This window comes from Mauremys reevesii, linkage group 1, assembly GCF_016161935.1.
Source record: "Mauremys reevesii isolate NIE-2019 linkage group 1, ASM1616193v1, whole genome shotgun sequence".
Classification (NCBI taxonomy): domain Eukaryota; kingdom Metazoa; phylum Chordata; order Testudines; family Geoemydidae; genus Mauremys; species Mauremys reevesii.
Genome location: NC_052623.1, coordinates 10,088,566 through 10,095,472, shown reverse-complemented (window position 1 = coordinate 10,095,472; position 6,907 = coordinate 10,088,566). Strand labels below are relative to the sequence as shown.

General features: G+C 45.8%; 1 pseudogene; it reads left to right on the top strand.

Annotated features, from left to right (window-relative positions):
- Positions 1–4,131: 4,131 nt before the first annotated feature.
- LOC120395380 lies at positions 4,132–6,575 on the top strand (annotated as a pseudogene).
- Positions 6,576–6,907: the final 332 nt, after the last annotated feature.

Below are 6,907 nucleotides of genomic sequence, written 5' to 3'. Positions count from 1 at the left end.
AGGGCTGCGGCTCTGAAAGGCTACGCTGATTGGGAAAGCAGCTGAGGCCACACCCCAGTCAGGCCACAGCTGGCCCTATAAGAGGGCTGAAGGCTGGAGACTGAGAGACTTTCTGGCTAGCTCCCTAGAGAGAGAAGAACCTGGCTGCCTGGGAAGCTGAGGAGGGTACCTAGGGTGGAGCAGTGCTGGGGAAGGGCAGAGGGAGCTGGAGAGCTCCAGCTTAACTAAGCCCCAGGCTGCAGGCTGAGTTAAGGGCCCACAGAAGGGTACCAGGGCTGCAGAGGGGCAGCCCAGATATAGGCAGAGGCAGCTGGTCCAACCCCCCTTGCCGGTGATGAGTGGTTTACAGACTGCAGTCTGCCCCAGGGAGCGGGGGCTAAATGGAGTAGCCAGTGAGGCAAGGTGGGGATAAGGGGCTGGGGGTTCCCCGGGAGGGGAGACCCAGACTGAGGGGGTACTGCAGTGGGCAGAACATCTGGGCAAAGGGCACCGGGGTCCGGGAGGGGCACAGGGGCCAGCAGCAGGTGAGACACTGGCCTCCAGAGGGCACTCCGGGCTGGAAAGAGCTAATTCCCTGGATGACCAGCAGGAGGCGCCATGCCGGTGAGTTGTCGCTTCGCTAAAATCCACAACAGAAATTGGAGGCTTTTCATCTGCTGCTTCCTCACAACATCAATGAAGTTTGCACTGACTGAGTCTGTGATGCTGGGTATGGAAAAGTCAAAATCTCCTGCCCAGTCTAGGGCTGGGGTATTGTGCCCATCAGCTACTCTAAGCATCCTTCCCATCTCTGTGCAGCCCCATCCACCCTGTACAATGTCCCTTCAGCTACTGTGACAGGGTCTGGTAGCACATCTCTGAGGAACCTGTGTTAGCAGGGAGCTGGGGAGGGTCCTAAACCAACTGTGAAGGCACATAGATTGTGTGTGAGTGGGCCTAGCTACCAGTGGATCTGTGCATAACATTGGGGATCTCTAGATCCTGGGTCCTGCCTTTCATTCCTCAGGGACAAGGGACAGGACCTCCACGCCTGGAACGATCCGAGGGAAATTTCCATGTATGGAGCCTTGAGGAATCTCCCTTCCCTGGCCTGCAGGCTGGGTTTGTAATGCAGGAAAGGGGCCTGCTGGGGAGAAATATGGTCCTATATTATTATTATTTTATTGTTTTATTTTGGCAAGATCACAGCTATGACAGCATCATTGTTATCACTTGCCACCCCCAAGGTAGCCCTGTGCCTAATTGGAACCATATGAACAATGATGACAAGCCCGGATTCCAGGAATAGAGCCTGCAGCAGGGCTGGCGCTGCAGTCCAGTTATGTAGCATCACCGCATGTCCCCTGTGATTTGGCCTCCTGCAGTTTGCCATTGGCCGGGATGCGGGTTAAAGCTGGTGCACACTAAGCCACGCACCTGAGGTTCCCTGATGGCCAAGTGGCCCCCAAGGGAATGTGCAGGCAGGCTTCATAAAGACACCTGCCTCCCTGTCTGAACAGATACTGCCTGCTGCCTGTGCGACCTTTCTGATGACTCCTTGTCTTATAGACTGAAGATCTCTGGTGTCAGTGGCTTCCCTTCGAGCAGGAATTGGGTACGTTGGCAGGTTTCACTATCATTAAAATGCGCAGTGAAGTGGAAAGGGTACAGGCTGTTTCCATTTGCAGATGTTCTGTGCAGCAGCAGAGGACTCAGCTGGGCTGTTGGAGTGTCTCAGTGACAGTGGCTGGAGGGCAAGCAGTGCTAGGTAGCTTGGGAACCCCTCCTCAACATCTGTCCATGGTCCTCAGTGGGTTATTCAAGCTACACAGAAATCTAAGCTTCAAAATGAGCTCGAAATGTTAAAACCCCAATGCCACAAGTCAGGATTTCTCAAGGGGTCACATTTCTATAGGGGTTGTGTACTGTGGGCCCAATCCTGCCAGGGGCAGAATGAGAGGAAACCACATGGGATTTCAGGGACTATTCCCAAATTGCCTCAGGTGTATTTGCTGCTGGAAATTTAATCAGCAAATGCATTTTCAAGGGTTTTATTCTCCAGGTTAATTGTGAATGCAGGAATTCAGAGCTGATTGCTCTGCGGTAAAAGGTCCGATGAGGCATATTACTATTTCCTGACTGGCTGATGCCTCTAGAATCTCTGTCCTGTAGATAACCCTCAGAGTTACCGGGCCACTCTGATCTGTGAAAGCCAGATGTCAGGCCTCGTAACCTTCCCTCTCATGGGGTGGAACCCCGAGATCCTCCCACCCTGAGACTGGGCCCTGGGATACAACACACTGTGGGGGGACTGTGCTTGCCCATCAGCCCCCAGTGGGTTCAGCACCTGTGGTTCTTCCCTTTGTGAGCCTGTGACTAATGCTGAGACGAGTGACCAGTCAGCCTTATTGAGCCAAAACAGTGTTTAATCTAAACAGTAGGAATAAAGCGTAACATGGGAGAATGAGGGTTTTCCAAGAACAGTCTGTACACGTCTCTGACCCCAAGTACTTCCCCTCTGATGCAGACACAGGCAGGCCCAGGGCCTTCAGATTTCCCCAGCGGTGTCCGTCCTTGCAGTCTGAAGAGCTTCTCAGCAACAGCTGCCCCATCTCTGGACAGGCTCCCAGTACTGGCAAAACAAGCTGTGTAACGTGGCTGGAGCCCGGGAATAGGCTCTTCCCAGCTTGTAGCTCCGGTGTTGACTCTCAAACTCCCTGAAGTGCTGACTGAGCGATGGCTTTTCTTGATCTGTGCCTACCCATCCTGTTTGTTTTCCAGCAGCCTGCTATTGAACTATGACGAGCCATACTGGTTTCACCCAATAAAGCCAAACCATAAACATCCCAAAAGTTAACCCTATACAGTTATACAGCAAACATCCCAAGAACTGGGTTTAACATCCACATTCATTATGGCAGCTCAGCTCCATGTCTGTCGCCTTTCCCGGGTGCTACGTATTCTCTGAATACAGGACATAGACAGTCAGAAGGAGAGAGAGCAATAAACTACTTTCCTGTGTGAAATGAAGTTCCATTTCCATGACTACTCATGTATTTGACTTTGAAATTCACTTCCTGCAAAACCTCATCCTCATCCTGACTGAATAACAGCTACTGGGGTTACTATGTACCAGAGAGTGAGAGCTCAGGCAATGGATGTTTTCTATACCGATCCCAATGACTGTTACCACTCCGGATACAGGCTACAGACTGACAGAACTTGAGGAGACCTAGTCAGCTATTAACAAGGGACAGAGGAACTACTAGACTTTTTAGCTTATGCTCAAATAAGTTTGTTAGTCTCTAAGGTGCCACAAGTACTCCTGTTCTTTTTGCGGATACAGACTAACACGGCTGCTACTCTGAAACCTACTAGACTTTTGTTTGCTGACAAGTGACTGAATGAGGGCTGAGAGGCTGTGATCTTTTCAGGTTCTGAAGAAATCCAGATGACAGACGCTACATTTTAAGCCCCACTGTAACCTGAAAAATTGTCTCTGAGAGAAGATCAAAGGAGAAAGAATGGGTTGATGTGAGTTAAAGTACAGATATGTAAATGTTATGTCAAAACTTTTCATTGTCATACAAATTTTACACAACAAACTTTGATATCATGCACGTATATCGAAAGCCAGCAGCAGAGTTTTTAGAATTTCTACAGGAAGAAAAAGTGGTAACATTATTGCTTAATGTTTCAGAAATAATCCACATACTATTTGGAAAAGTTTTATGCTATGAACTCCTTGTTCAGTGAACAGTTGCATGATATTGTCTCCTGGTAACTGACCAGAAGCTGTTTCTAATCAAGGTCATGAACAAAATATCTCTGCTACACCTGCACACGACTTTCCAAAAAGTCCTGAGAAAAAGTCTATTAGTCTTTGTTTAAGCAAAGAGTAGAGCAGAAGTGCAGGAAAGGGGAGTATAATCGTGGTTGTATGCAATTTACATCATTAGCTGTTACACAAGCATGGCTGAAGGAACTTGCACACTGAACAGGATATTAGTGCAAAACCTATTGTTTGCACTATTCACACATTTGTGATGCCAGTCCCTCCCCTGCCCAGATGAAGTAACTGTCCATGTCAGCTTGTATCTTTGCAGATAGCTACAGACCCTTCCACGGGGAGAGGGAGCAGTTCCTGGGAAGATGAAGAGAAACCTGTAGGATGATCAAACTCTCTGGATTCAGTCAACATTGGCCAGGCTTCTCCTGGAGGCATTCTTGGGGGTCAGAGTCTATCACTGGGAGCATTTGTTTAGGATACATGAATAGAGCCTGGTTCTTATCAAATTTACACATGTAAATCTGGAGTGACGCAGCTGAAGTTAATGTTAGTGAATTCAGAACGTGGACTTGGGAATTTATCCCATGTGCTGCAAAGAGGCAGTGGCATAATTTGGACTCTCAGGAGTGGAGAATATATATATCCAGTGGAGAATCCTGCTGAGCTCTTAACCCCATTGATACCTTGTAGCTGGGAGTTTGCAGCCTGCTTGAGCACCGTGTGATTTTACAATTGTGACCTTTGCACAGACACCCTTTCTGGCCCTCCACTTCTGAGTGTGGCCCATTGTACCATGACATGTGTACAAACACATGGCAAGTGCATGGTGAAAACAATCATTGTATTTGTGCTGCATTGAAGATATTTATTGACGTGTTTCATTGCCTCATTATATATAATATAATATAATATAATATAATATAATATAATATAATATAATATAATATAATTGAAGATATTTATTAACGTGTTTCATTGCCTCATTATATATAATATAATATAATATAATATAATATAATATAATATAATATAATATAATAAATATAATAGATATTATAATTGAAGATATTTATTAAAGTGTTTTATTGCCTCATTATATATAATATAATATAATATAATATAATATAATAGATATTATAATTGAAGATATTTATTAACGTGTTTCATTGCCTCATTATATATAATATAATATATATAATGAGGCAATGAAACACGTTAATAAATATCTTCAGTGCAGCACAAATACAATGATAGTTTTCACCATGCACTTGCCATGTGTTTGTAAACATGTCATGGTACAATGGGCCACACTCAGAAGTGGAGGGCCAGAAAGGGTGTCTGTGCAAAGGTCACAATTGTAAAATCACACGGTACTCAAGCAGGCTGCGGAACTCCCAGCTACAAGGTATCAATGGGGTTAAGAGCTCAGCAGGATTGAAAGAGGGACTGGATGTTTATATGGGTAACCAGATAATCAAATTACACTAGTGAGGACTGTTTTAAAAACTCTTGGAAGGGCTAAACCTTCCTGATTTACACCACAAAATATCTCTAACTAGTGGTTGTCCGGGGAAAACTTTGGGGGCAGGTTATGTAATAGGTGCCTATTGCAGGGCTTCTTCCACCTTCCTCTGAAACATGTGGAACTGGCTAGAGAATACTGAGCTCGATGGACTGCAGGTCTGATCCCATCTGGGAACGCCTATCTTGCTATCGGTGGTGTTTTTGCTGATTTTCCTTTAGCTCCCGAGAGTCTCTAGACTTGCACTGAGAGCAGAAAGATGTCTCGTTAAATATCATCTCGTTTCCTGTTCTTTTTCCTTTCAGGAAGGAAATTTCAAAACTCCTTGGCTCTGCCCATTACATTATGTCAGCTGTCAATGACACCAAATTCACATCTGCAGTGTTCCTTCTCACTGGGATACCTGGGCAGGAAGACATCAAAAATGTCTGGATCTCTCTTCCCTTCTGCTTAACGTATGGTATTTCAATATTAGGAAATTCGGTCATTCTGTTCATTATAAAAACAGATCCAAGACTCCATGAGCCCATGTACATTTTCCTTTCCATGTTGGGCATCACAGACCTTGGCTTATCGATAGCCACCATGCCGACGATACTGGGTATATACTTGTTTAACTCCAGGGAGATCAGCTTTGATGCCTGTTTTGCCCAGTTGTTCTTTATCCACTCACTTCAATGCATTGAATCCTCCGTGCTCTTGTTGATGGCATTTGACCGCTTCATCGCTATCCGTGACCCGCTGAGATATGCCTCCATCTTAACACTGCCGAAAATAGCCAAGATGGGACTAGTGTGTGTTCTAAGAGGGGTGGCCGTAATGCTCCCACTCACCATTCTCCTGAAACAGTTCAGATACTGTCGAGTGAATGTCCTCTCCCATTCTTATTGCATGCACCAGGAGGTCATGAAGATGGCTTGTTCAGATATCAGAGTCAACAATATCTATGGCTTGTTTACTAAACTCTTAACAATGGGGTTGGACTCTCTGCTCATCTTCCTCTCTTATGTAATGATCCTCAAAACAGTGCTGAGCATCGCGTCCAACGCTGAGTGCCTCAGGGCCCTTAACACCTGTGTCTCCCACCTCTGTGCCGTCCTTATATTCTATACACCAGACATCTTTTTGTCTGTGATATACAGATTCGGAAAGAGCTCTTCTCCCATACTTCAGAGTCTTATGGGCTACATCTCCTTGCTGCTCCCTCCCTTGTTGAACCCAATTGTGTACTGTGTGAAAAGCAAACACCTTCGTACGAGAATAATCAGGATGTTCATCAAGTAAAGGGTTAGTTCATCACCCAGCTCCAGCCACCTATTCCATGCCAGACCCTTGCATCTGATACAACATGAGCTCCACTCTGTAGAGAGAAGTTCGGATGGGGTTTAAGCCCTAGAGGAATGGGCGAGACAACTGATGCAGAAGGACAGTGCAGTGGGGGAAGGATACTAATTTACCCCCGTTCTGACTTGTGTTTGATTAACACATAATTTGTGTTCATCTAAAGCATATTTTCCAGGAAGGCATCCAGTCTTGGTTTGGAGGTATCAGGATAATCCACCACCTCCCATGGAAGTTTGTTCCACTGTTTAAGCACCCTCGCTGTTAAAAATGTA